We start from the raw sequence: 13,383 nt of genomic DNA, 5'->3' as shown, positions 1-13,383 counted from the left end.
ATACTTCTATCATATCTTCCCACACTCTTCGTCTTTCTAGGAAATGCAAGTTTAGTTTTTTTTAATCTATCTTGATATGGAAGGTTTCTAAGTCGCTAAATCATTTTCGTCAGTCTTCTTTGCACCGACTCTAGTGAAATGATATCCATTCTATAATAAGGGCACCAGAGCTGAACAGCATAATCGAGGTGCGGCCTGACTAGCGCAAGATACAGTTGCAATATGATCTCCGCAATCTTATTACTTATACTTCAAGATATAAAACCTAATACTCTGTTTGCCTTATTCGAACATTAACGCATTGTTTTCTAGGCCATAGGTCCGGGCTTACAAGTACCCCTAAGTCTCTTTCACAAGTCGACTTCTCTGGGTTGATGTTGTTAAGGTTGTATACATTGACAGTATTTGTTCTTCCAATATTAAGTACGCTGCACTTGCTGGTGTTGAATACCATTTGCCATTTTTCTGACCACTCTTGTTGTTTATTTAGATATCCCTGTAGTGCATTTGCATCCTGCCCTGAATTAATCTGCCGTCCTATTTTGGTGTCATCCTCAAACTTTCTTATGTTACTGCTAATCCCAGTATCTAAATCGTGTATGTAGATTATGAACAAGAGTATGCCCAGTACTGACCCTTGGGGAACCCACTAGTTACACTGCCCCAATCAGATTTAACACCATCTACGCAGACCCTCTATGTTCTATCGGTGAGCCATGATTTTATCCAATGTAAAACTTTCCCCTCGATACCATGAGCCTTAACTTTTCTCAGAAACCTCTGATGCAGTACTCTGTTAAACGCTTTGCTAAAGTCTAAGTAAATAACATCGTAATTTTCGTCATTATCTACTACCTCGATGAATTTCCTAAAAAAGTCAGCAGATTTGATAGACGAGATTTTTCATTTTGTAAATCCATGTTGAGAGTCATAGATTAATTTGTTTTCTCTAAATGCGATCGATGCTATTTGTTATAATTGATTCAAGAAATTTCCCCACTACTAACGTTAAACTAATCGGCCTGTAAGTTGACGCAGATGCTCCATCTCCCTTTTTGAATATGGGTACTACATTTGCCTGTTTCCACAAGTCTGGCGCAATTTCCCTGTCTAATGATTTTGTAAATAAATTTAAGAGGTGTCCGCTAATCTGTTCCTTGCACTCTTTCAAAACTCGAGGGAAAATTTCATCCGGCCCTGCGGATTTTGTCTTCTTTAATTTATTGATCTTCTTAAGAACATCTTCCTTTCTGATAGCGATATTCTTTAATTTCTCGACTTAATTTCCCCTAAATATCAGATCCATCTCTGACATTTTCTCGTGAATTTCTTCTGTGAAAAACTTATAAGTAGCTGTTTAATGCTTTGCTTATTTTCTCACTATCATCTATCACCTCCCCTCTCTCTCTGACTTTAAAGGCCCAACTTTGTCTTTGACCTTTGTCTTATATACCTGGAAAAATCCCTTGGGATTCGTCTTGGATTCTCTTACTATCCTGATTTCGAAGTTCCTCTTTCCTTTCCTTACATTTTTCTTAACATTCCTAGATAGTTCATTATACCTATTTCTGAGATGCCCCTCCCTTTAATTTCTTATAAATTCGATCATTTATTCCTATGTCATGTTTAAGTTTTTTGGTCATCCACCTTGTCTCATTCTTATTTGACCTAATTTTTCTGTATGGTATATTTTGTTCCTGTGCTTTACGTAGTATACCAGTGAATATATTATAGTCATGAACTCATGATCAATTGTTGTATCGCCGGTGACCTCACCCGTTCCTACCGGGATCTGACCTGATGGTTCCCAGGCGAACCTGACCTAGGTACATTCTTAACCCCTCATAATTCGCTGATAGAAAGTCTGGGACTCTGACCATATTGTAATTGTTTTTCGTTTCCCAATTTAGGGTGAACCTGATTTCTCTGTGATCTCTGTTCCCTAGTTCTTCCCCTATTGTGATGTCTTTGATAATATTTTCTTTATTTGTTAATACTAGGTCTATTATATCGTCACCTCTAGTTGGTTCTGTAATATATATTTTTTAATTGTCCCGTACTGCGTCTAAGAAGACGTCAGATTCATAGTCACCTATGATGTTGTCCATGTCAATATTTCTGAAGTTGAAATCCCCCATAATGCACAGGTTGTTGTATTTTGCTGCCCTACTCATTTCCTACCATATGGGCTGAGCTGCTTCTTTCCCAAGACTTTGGGGCTTGTAAATCACTCCGATTATTAGGTTTTTCTTCCTTCCGCAATTTCTACCCATACAGACTCGGTTCCTATTTCACCCTTTATTGAATTATTAATACAACATTTTAATGCATCCCTGACGAGGAGCGTGATCCCTCCCCCCTTCCTACCTTCTCTGTCCTTGTGTAAAAGGTTGTACCCGTCTATGTGGTACTCTGATAAAAAGTTCTTGCTAGCCAGATTCATCCATGTTTCGGTGATTGTTATGGCGTCTACATTCTCGGTACATACAGCCGCTCTCAGCAAGTGTATTTTATTTCTAACGCTCCTACTGTTTGTATAGTATACATTTAAACCTACCTTTCCCTGGCCCTGTTTTACCCCGTGTCCTGAGTAACCAATTCTACTCCACAGGACCTGCTTAATTTTTCACTCCCATTTACCCTAACCTCTCTCTACTGGCGAAACACCCCCGTAGGAGTAACAATTTCACACTCCAGGGATGCAAACAACGTCTTTACCCCCGTGCGAGACAAATGTACTCCATCACGACTGTACAGGTAGTCGTTGCCATAGAATGGTTGTCACTTATTAATGTACGCCCAACCATTGCTTGCACAATGTTTTTCCAGTCGGCAAATTATGGCAATTGCCATGGACAGCCATTTATCGTTAACTCCTCTTCTAGGCAAGACACAACATACTATCGGGTTACCTCCCCTATCTCTAACCTTCCCTGGCGCCTGCCTATACCTCTTGAAAAGTTCTTAACTCCGAACCTTTCCTATGTCGTTCCCCCCTACACAAAGACACACTACTGGCTTGGTACGGTCGGTCGGTGATACGAAGAGAAGAGAGCATTAGCTCTGAGGGTGCAAGAAGGATATCAGTACAAGGTAAAGCTCAGAAGTGGGAAATATAGGAGGAGGTTAACAGCAGGTGGGCTATCCACCTTGAGGAGACGAGGTTTTTGTCTTCCGTCAACAGTGCTGCGGTTAGGGAAGGCCGGTCTCAGCCAAGCTAAACTAAGTTGTTCTATTTGATGTTTGATGTTTCCTTGGGGCATATTATGTTAGGGGGGGGATCGCTCCAGGTCCTTGTGGCACTGGAGGGATGATCCCCATCTGTTTCGTTTCTACTTTTTATTGTGAACTTTTTAAGTCTTTGTTTGTTTGTGGGGTCCTTCCTCGTCCTTGTGTGACTGGAGAGTTGTTCCCATCTTCTGGTTCTTTTTTATTGTGTATATAGAGTCTCTGGTTCTTCGTTATCAGTTTTTATGCTTCTAGGCCACCATCTGTGCGATGTGTTGTTGTTACGCCCACCACTAGTGCGTCGCATTTAGCACGATTGTGGTGAGTTTTTGCAGGTCGTGATTGATGATTGGGGAAATTAGAAACAGTTCTGCAGAGTATTCTCATTATTAATTTATATTAATAGTTAATTTCTTTATTCCTCAGGTCAAAATGGCTAATGTGGGAGTAAAAACACGAGAAAATGTGTATTTGATAAAGGCATTATGTGATGACATTACAGGGGCTAAGTTACCTTCAAACAGGCAAGTGTTACTGTATTTTTTAAGCCTGCATCGCATACAGAAAAAAACTATCAGAGTGGCAGCTAGGGAAGTCACAGACAAAGTTCTTCAATTTTGGACAAAAGCAAACATTCCCACACACCACAAACCAGATTGTGTGAATCAAGTTCACAAAATGTTTGACAAGTGGAGTAGTTTGAAAAAGAACTCTTCAAGAAAGACAGAAACTCAAAAGCAGAAAGAGAAAGAGTTCACTGATACATTTGAAGATCTCTTTGACATTGCACATGTGAATGCTTTGAATATGATGACAGTTCAGGAGGATAAGGATTTCTTAATAGAGCAACGAGAATAAGGGCGTCGTGGGGCAATGTCATCTCTTGACAAAGTATTCCTGAAAAGACAGAAACGACGAGAAAAAACTCTCAAGAAATCAATGAAAAGGAAGTTGGCTGCAGACAGTGCAGAGGAAGAAGCCAAAAAATGCCAGGCCATCGTTGTCTTGGACAGCAGTAGTACGTCTTCCTCTGAGGAATCCAACCCAGTTCCTGGCCCATCAGCACTTCAAACTCCACCTACTGTCAAGAAGCGTGGGCGAAAAAAAGTTCTAACTCCAGAACTTTCTGCAGCATTAGATCGGACCAAGTCCTCAGATAGAATGGACATGCACATTGTCACCCAAACTGCTCGGAGTCTGGGCCATGATGTCAGTGAATTGATTTTGAATCGATCAAGCATCAGGAGGAAACGTCAGCATCATCGCAGTAGCAGGGCAGCTGAAATCCTTTCAAACTTCAAACCAGAGTCAGTTTTAATTGTTCACTGGGATGGTAAATTGATGCCTGATTTGACGGGGCATGGGGGCCATGACAGACTCCAGTTTTTGTCTCAGGCAATGGCACCTCCCAACTTCTTGCTGTTCCAAAACTTCCCTCTGGTACCGGTGATGAACAAGCAAAAGCTGTTGTGAAGGCTTTGCAGCAATGGCACATTGCAGACATCGTGCATGGCATGTGTTTTGATACAAGCTCAACTACTGGTCACCACAAGGGTGCGTGTGTCAAAACTGAGCAGTTGCTGGGTCGTGATTTGCTATATTTTGCCTGCCGCCACCATGTACTAGAACTTGTAGCTGGAGCTGCTTTTGAAGCTGTAATGGGGCACTCAGCTGCTCCTGACATACAGCTGTTCAGAAGATTCCAAGCCAAATGGGAACAAATTGACAAGCAGAAGTTTGAAGACTCCTCCACCGACGATCTGGCAGAAGAATCGGTCAGAGCTGTTAGGGACGATCTAACCAACTTCATTGAGAAGTTTCTTTTGGAGACACAGCTTCGAGATGATTATCGAGATCTGCTAGAGCTGGTCTCCATCTTCCTTGGCACATCACCTTCTCGGGGAGTACGATTTTCTGCTCCTGGTGCAATGCACCAAGCACGATGGATGGCAAAAACCATTTATTCCTTCAAAATGTGGTTATTCCGTTCTCAGTTTAAGTTTACTCCAAAGGAGAACAGAGGACTAAGAGATTTGTGCATTTTCTTTGCCCGAATATATGTGAAGGCTTGGTCAACTGCTCCACTTGCTGCAAAGGCACCAAAAGGAGATCTGATGTTGCTTAAAGCTCTACAAGACTACAGTACCATCAGCGATGCCATATCAAAGGCAACTTTCCACAAAATGATGAGACACCTCTGGTACTTGTCAGAAGAGTTGGTTGCATTGGCCTTCTTTGATGACGATATTCTCCCAGCAGTGAAGGACCGCATGTTGGAAGCTATGAACATCGTTATTGGAGAAGAAAAGCATGTCGAACGGGTTACAATCAATCCAGACACACTCCAAGTGAAGAACCTATATGATTTCACGACAAAGAACACAAAGTCATTTTTCAAAAAGCTCAACTTGAATACAGATTTCCTGGCCCTCCCAGTAGAACAATGGAAAGATGATCCTGGCTTCCAAAATGCAAAAGCCAGTGTACAAGCTTTGTCTGTGATCAATGATCATGCAGAAAGAGGAGTAGCCTTAGTCCAAGATTTCTCAGGCCGCATCACCAAGGACGAACAGTCACTGCAGTATCTACTGCAGACAGTTGCTGACCACAGGAAATCATTCCCTAATGCCCTCAAGCAGACCTTACTGGGCGACAAAGAGTGAGACTGGTCCTCATGCGACCCCTGCCTTGAGCAGCTAATACCCACTTAGACTCAGTGGGGGGGCCCAGGGTTGGGGGCTAGGAAATGATGTGTTATGAACATTAAGCATGGGCATAATATTGTTAAATTTCATTTGACTTGAGCAACCTTTAATTATTAAGATATTTAAAAAATATTTTACAAGCAATGTTTCTACCCCAAACGAAACTTTTGCCAGGGTCTGTAAAAAAAATGGCAAACTTTGCTTTTTGCCTCAAATAAAGGACCACCCTAATATACATTTATATGTCCATGTGTTTGTGTGTCCGCACGAGAAGATGGTGGTATATGTAGTGATGATGGATGGTGTTATATGTAGTGATGATGCATGGTGTTATATGTAGTGATAATGGGTGGTGTTATATGTAGTGATGATGGGTGATGTTATATGTAGTGATGATGGGTGATGTTATATGTAGTGATGATGGGTGGTGTTATATGTAGTGATGATGGATGGTGTTATATGTAGTGATGATGGGTGGTGTTATATGTAGTGATGATTAGACAATAAAATAATAACAGCTTAATGCTAAAAAAAATTTACTTTGCTGTACTGTTGTAGTAAAAAACATGATGGAACTTACATACACCATTAATGAACTATTGATGGAAGAAGAAGTTTTGGGGACTGAACAGTGAGACAATGTTGAGCCTCCCAGAGGGTGGCGTCCTACCGTTACCTAGCGGATGAGCCGCCCGGAGGGCGGCGATTCTGCTAGTATATATATATATATATATATATATATATATATATATATATATATATATATATATATATATATATATATATATATATATATATATATGCTGATAACCAAAAGGAAAGAAGAAAACACGAAGTTCCCAAGCGCTTTCGTGTAATTCACATCTTCAGGGGTGAGTACAGACTAGAGAGAGAAATACAAATCAAGGTGTATATATACACCTTGGTTTGTATTACACGAAAGCGCTTGGGAACTTCGTGTTTGCTTCTTTCCTTGTGGTTATCAGCATATACCTAGATCACGCGCACCTACAGTGATTTACTTGCATATATATATATATATATATATATATATATATATATATATATATATATATATATATATATATATATATATATATATATATATATATATATATATATATATATATATATATATATATATATATATATATATATATATATATATATATAATTCATTTCCCTAATCAGCAAGAAGTCTGATAATATGTTACATAAATTTATTTGCCAGTGGCGCAAGGTTAAAAATGCTTTGAAAGCATTTGAGGGAGATGTAGGGTAGATGGTTACTGTGCTTCATGATTTTTACCTGATTTGACATGATTTATTACGTAACCCATTTTTAAAAACTTTTCTTTTGTGTGCAGTGGAGGTGGTGTGTGGAGTAGTGGATCCCATGTTATTAACCTGACCTGATGTTATGCAAGGGCACCCTTTGTATATAAGCCTCTCTCAGTCCCTGTAAATTCAGGGACTGAAAATGAGCAAAACTGACTGGGACAGCTACAAAGAAGACTTAGGCAATCACCATTCGTTTAATCTACAAGGGAAAACAATAGAAGACATAGACTCAGAAATTGACAAACTGCACTCAGCAATAAAAACATTTATAACCAAACACACTCCTATTTCACACTTCAGAACATTACCCAACAATAGACTAATAGAAGAATAAACAGGTATATGGAAAGACACGGCAGTAACAGATGGCTATATACGACGCAGACAGCACTACAGATAAAATTAAGAGACGCATGTAAGGAAGCAAACAACAACAAAATCGAATGATATTATAATGGCGGCCGACAAGACTAAAACACAAAAACATTTTGGACTTCCATAAACAAGATGATGGGGCATACCAAGCAAAAAACACCATACATTAACGACCATAATGGAACAAAACTGTACGAGGAAAATGAACAAGAGTCAGCATTCAAATGGGAATGGGTAAAAGTTTTTAAAATATCAGATGAGGAAAATGAAGATTTTGATAATGAACACGAAGGAAGGATAGAAGATAAAATGGGAAGACACATACAAAGAATCACCCCAAAGCAATATCTAGACTATAACTTATTACCTAATAATCAAATAATAACTATGGGAGAAATGATACACTGAGGAAGTTTAAGGAAAAGGCCCCTGGTCTCACGGGTATTACACGGAATATGATCATAAATATACCGGAAACATCTTAAAAACATTATTAAACATCTATAACGCATGCTTAATAAGCGGTTACTTTCCAGACAAACTAAAATATGCTAAAATTATATTTATTCCCAAGGAGGGCAAGGTCAATAAGGAAATATTAAACTGCCGGCCAATATATCCTTACTAGAAATTACCGGGAAAATATTGGCAAAAAATGAATTCAAGACTTATAATTTCTTTTAACATAACAGGGGTAAAAAAAAATACATATTGTGGATCTATGCCCCATAGAATTACCCTAACTGCAATAGCTACAATAACGGAAATAATGGCGATAGAAAAAAGCAAGGGGAACCAGATCAATATACAGTAATTTCAAGGGACGTTTCTAAGGCATTTGATAAAGTTTGGTATTTGGGCTTAAAATATAAAATATTAAAATTGGGACTTAATGAACACTTGCTAAGAATATTGCATGACTATTTAGATGATAGGAGAGCACAAATTCAAAGTGGAAACTTTATGGGAATTATATTTAATCTCGAGAGTGGAGTACCTCAAGGAGGATGCCTTTCTCCAACACTCTATGCAATATATACCTCAGGCACACCTCATCCAACCTCCTTCAGCGAATATGTAATGTTTACTGATAATATCACTCAAATAGTATCATACACAGGAAAATCAACCAAATATATGGCACGCTACGCCTCAACAGCGATAAAAAAACCATAAATGACTTTAAAGAAAAAATGGAAAATCAGGACAAATAAGAATAAATACAAGATAAAACCAATAGGCAAAATCGAAACAAGTCCAATAATAGTCAACCAGGAACAATACCCATACGACACTGAAGGCAGAATGCTTGGACTAAGACTAACAAAAAGAGGATATATAACATACATACAAGATAAAGAACCACAGGTAAGAATAAGATTATCAAAATTAAAACGATTTAAGAACCTTAGCATGTATAACCAAAGAAATTATGGAATACCCACCCATCCCATTGAACACCCTTAGTAAAACGAGCATTAAAAAGTTACAAACAATACAAAATATAGCCCTCAGATTTATATATAACATAAAATATACAGACCACATCAATAATTAACAGCTACGCAAGAGAGCAAACCTCCTAGCAATCAATGTAGAATTACACAACAAAACCGCAAATATCTGGAACAAAGTGACTGAACTCAACAGAGAAACTTACCAAAACTTACCAATGCCTTATCCTCCCCTTATCCCAGTCTATAAATCGAGGTGTCCACACTCGTGATTGTTGTAATTCGGGCATAACTAGATACTAGCCAGAGGGTTTTCTTGGTTATCTTCCTACCTTCAAGTTCTTCTCATTTATCTGTTTCGTGATACTTGGCATTTATTCCATTTTGGTTGGAATGTAATAACACCTGTTTCTTTAACACTTTTTTTTAATGTATTGCTGGTATCACTTTTTATTGTCTGTGTACACCATGGCTGCTGCTAAATTTAACGTAGAAGAATTTTGTAGAGAGCCAACTTATGATCAATTACAAGGTCAAGACATAAAGAAAAATGACTGGAAATCCATTGCTTGTTATTTTCAAATCCCCCCTTCATGTAACGTAACTAAAGAAGTTCTTCAAAATGTGGTCATAGAAGGTCTAGTGTCTAAAGATATCATTGAGGGAAAAGCAGCTGATCATTTAACACCTATGAGCCCTTCCTTCGTCCATGAGGATAATGATGAAATCCTTGTACAGTAGGCATTGGGTTAGGTTTTCCATTGACCAGATCGATAAGGGTAAAGAAGGGTGAAACCATAACATGTCTTAATTGATTTATTCCTTATAAAACATACTGGTAAAAAACACATACAACCACACTGTGGACCATAATTCCCAGGCCTGGCCCAGGGTATAGCACTGGCGCCTCTAACAACTGCTGTTGTGGTCGGTTACACTCCGACCCGAGGTGGGTTTGGGGTCCTCGGCCCACGAGGTAGAGTAGAGCCGATTAATCATGCCGAATCAGCGCCATCACTCCTATATTGACCACTGCTGGGTATCCACCGGGTCCGAGCGACCGGTGGGTTTCAATTAAGCCCACCCTCGACCTGGAGACAAACGGGGCAGCGTCAGGGGACTGAGAAACATGACAACACCAACAAACTCTCTTGTCTAGACGACAGACGTATTTACGTTAAATTACTTCTACACTGGGTGAATGACAATTCAACTGTTAAATCATGAACACTGGTGAACACTGATATTCACTACAATTGACTGAATTAACTGAATGGCTAGGGAACACAGAACATACCTGGAGACAAACGGGCCAGCGTCAGGGGGCGCGCTCCCTGGCCATCTTGAGTTTATATACCCCTGAGTTGCCAGTGATCGCTACTCACGCAATGACAATAATCACAAACAAACTAACTGTTACTCATTCAAAGATGACCCTCAGTTGACAAAGGTCAGGCGAATTACTAAAGTTGATTTAAACAGACTAATTCAAGGTTGCGTTTGCCAGTAGAGAGTGCAATAAACGCAGTGACAACTGTGTTCGAAGGCGGGGCTTACTGAGAGTGATCCTGAGGGTAAAACAGATGGGAAATACACGTCTCTCCTGAGATTCTACAAGCGCGGTGGACTTGAATATTATGTAGCGTAATATGAATTAAAACGGGTTTTTAGGAATGACAATGAGGTGCGCAGTACATTGCCTTCCCCTTCCAAAGATTCATATTAGGCGGAATAATAGGCAAAAGCACTAACGCGGTAGTGCACATACATTCGACATATCTTAACAGTTCGTGATTACAGTACCTTAATACATAAAACAAAACCTAAGGAGACTTAAACGTTTCATACTCGAGTCTCCGCTACCAATACCTGCAACAACTTAATTCTTATTTCCGTACAATATAGTATAGGGAACATTCCCCTAACAGTTCATCAGCATAATACCTCAACATATTTTTGGCACCAGCGCATAAACAGTGACTCTGACCTTACATATACAACAAAGAACTCTGCATGAAATTACATATACTTAGGAATTTAAATTCCTGTCTATGAATGGGGCATTAGTTACATCAGCCACATCCTCCGATTACTACTTCGTTTCAATAATAATTCACCTTTTCAACACAAAACCGTGGTTCTATAAGTACACAATGGGGCTCATAACACAAAACACGTATTTTCCATCTCACAGTTCAGAAGAACTGGTATTTCAAAGTCGGGGTGACTCCCTCACTTGGAGTGAGTCAACAACCCAAAAAAAAACTTCCGACACACATAAACTGAGATTTTTCCTTTCGACAACATAGGCAGCAACTGGATCTCCGGACTTCAGTTCGTAAGAACTTGGGTTTATAATGTTGGGGTGACTTCAGTACGACTGACGAAGTCAACAACCCAAAAAAAAACCTTTTCAGACAATATAGATACCACTACTAATAGCTGATCTTCAAAAAGCATCCTCAAAAACCATCTGAGTAACTGTCTTCCCCCCCCCCCTACCAAAAGATTATAATTAAACAAATCAACTTAAACAAAAACATAGACATTTCCATTACTGAGTCACGCACACAAAAAAGAATCAGTGGTAATATGGTAATACTTTACGAGACTGTCCCCTCAGTACTCAACAAATGTTCACTGTCTTTTCAATTGCAATGATTTCAACACTTATCACTTCACAATGTACTCTGTTGTACTCACAAATGGGGGGTCCTTACATGTACTTTCACCAATAAATTTTCAAAGATTGCGTTCTTTTACAGATGTCCATATCACCATAGAGTCCTCAACTCATCAAAGCAATTGCTGAAATTATACATGTATTAGATCTCAAATATACATAAAACACACTCAATGACATTGCCTGTAAGTCTACACTGCTAGAAACTAATGCTCTATGCACTAAAAATCATAATAATAGAAACAATACAAAATATACCAAATACTCGGGTATCTAACACAACACAGGTTATACAAATAAATTCACTTGCCCCAATTCTGACCTCAACTTATAACTAAAACACTTCCAATTAAAATTAAAACAACTACACCCATATTTTGTCAATTACAAATAACACTGTTACATAACCTTAATATAATTATGGCCTTCCGGTACACTCAGAAATCGACACTGTCCACAACACTCGTAACACGGCACATGTTCAATGTCCCTCATTGTCTGTAAATAACAAAGTATTAACTCGGGTGATCACAACAATTGCTATGGTACCAGTGCAGAAAGGCACCCAAAAAAAATTTACCTTGGCATACAACCAACACTTTTCTGAGATTTCACAAAAGACTGCAAAAAAAATAGTTAGGTAGCTAAACTCTGATTCTCAGACATTTTTCAACACTGAACTTTTCAATCTTAAACACTTCACTGCACACTCTACTTTAAAACAGATTTCTAATTTTCTGGATGCAATTGTTCTAACCTAACTTCGAGTAAGGTATTTGCCGTGAACTGTTTTCAATTTCTCCTTAAAACCACAAAAAAAAATATCCACAGCATCACATTTATTCCTCCTGATCTGATACCATGTAAATTACATCACTTCCGTGCCACCTGTGTAAGGGGGCGGGTTTTTTTTTTTCAACACCTACACCACCCTTACCTTACTTCTCTATAATTGTTCTTTTTCTGCAACTTAAATCACAGCTTCAATTCCCTCGGATTTGATCAATGATTAAAAACCATCCCACCGCTATAGCCACCAATTTATACTGCCAGATTCTGGGGTCACTAAATCTAAGGGGATAACTTAACTCTAATCTTAATTTCTAAGGGTCGCTGCCACCAAACCCCCTCTGGACAGCATGTAGCTCGTTTGATAGCGGGCAGAGTGGACTAGGCATTGGGTTAGGTTTTCCATTGACCAGATCGATAAGGGTAAAGAAGGGTGAAACCATAACATGTCTTAATTGATTTATTCCTTATAAAACATACTGGTAAAAAACACATACAACCACACTGTGGACCATAATTCCCAGGCCTGGCCCAGGGTATAGCACTGGCGCCTCTAACAACTGCTGTTGTGGTCGGTTACACTCCGACCCGAGGTGGGTTTGGGGTCCTCGGCCCACGAGGTAGAGTAGAGCCGATTAATCATGCCGAATCAGCGCCATCACTCCTATATTGACCACTGCTGGGTATCCACCGGCTCCGAGCGACCGGTGGGTTTCAATTAAGCCCACCCTCGACCTGGAGACAAACGGGGCAGCGTCAGGGGACTGAGAAACATGACAACACCAACAAACTCTCTTGTCTAGACGAC

This window comes from Homarus americanus, unplaced genomic scaffold, assembly GCF_018991925.1.
Source record: "Homarus americanus isolate GMGI-L3 unplaced genomic scaffold, GMGI_Hamer_2.0 scaffold32583, whole genome shotgun sequence".
In the NCBI taxonomy this organism is placed as follows: Eukaryota; Metazoa; Arthropoda; class Malacostraca; order Decapoda; family Nephropidae; genus Homarus; species Homarus americanus.
This window is presented reverse-complemented; position numbering follows the sequence as displayed.